Below are 699 nucleotides of genomic sequence, written 5' to 3'. Positions count from 1 at the left end.
GCGGGGCTTTTAACTTTTTGCCTCTGAATAGTTTTGGCATCTCACTCTATCCTTTGAAATTCAGAATGGTTGGCTTCTTTAGGAACTCAGAGTCCAGATAGTGTTAATGATTCTCTTAGTAAGGTATGATGATTCTTGAACATAGCTACTTTTTGAGTCTTGGCCGTGGCCCAAAGCACTCTGTCTTCCAGTATTACCACCAGATACATACATGCCACAGACACATAATTGGGTGAACCCTTTCAGATTGTGACTCAGCTTTACTAGAGTCCCCAACTAGAGGTGTCCAGGGTTCTTAAGCACACTCTTTTTGCCTTGGATCACAACTTTATTTCTTTCTTTTTCTTTCTTTTTCTTTCTTTTTCTCTTTCTTTTCTCTTTCTTTTTCTTTTTCTCTTTTTTTTTTGAAATTTTTTTTTGTATTCACTGCTTTTTTCTTGCTTCAAGAATCATTTTTATGATTTTTCAGATCCTCAGTAACATGTCTCCTTTTTCATCATTCTTTCAAGAGCCAATATTCATGAACCACAAATTCAAGATACATATGCACTGCTTAAGCATACATTCAGAAACAAAAGTATTGCCCCCACATCAAAATAATTAATCTGTTATAAAATTCAAAATTCATGCAATTCTTCTCTTTTTCAATTAAGAACATTTTTTATTTAAGAGAGGTGATGGATTCATAGGACATTCATA

The sequence above is a fragment of the Arachis duranensis genome, chromosome 1 (assembly GCF_000817695.3).
Source record: "Arachis duranensis cultivar V14167 chromosome 1, aradu.V14167.gnm2.J7QH, whole genome shotgun sequence".
NCBI lineage: Eukaryota > Viridiplantae > Streptophyta > Magnoliopsida > Fabales > Fabaceae > Arachis > Arachis duranensis.
This window is presented reverse-complemented; position numbering follows the sequence as displayed.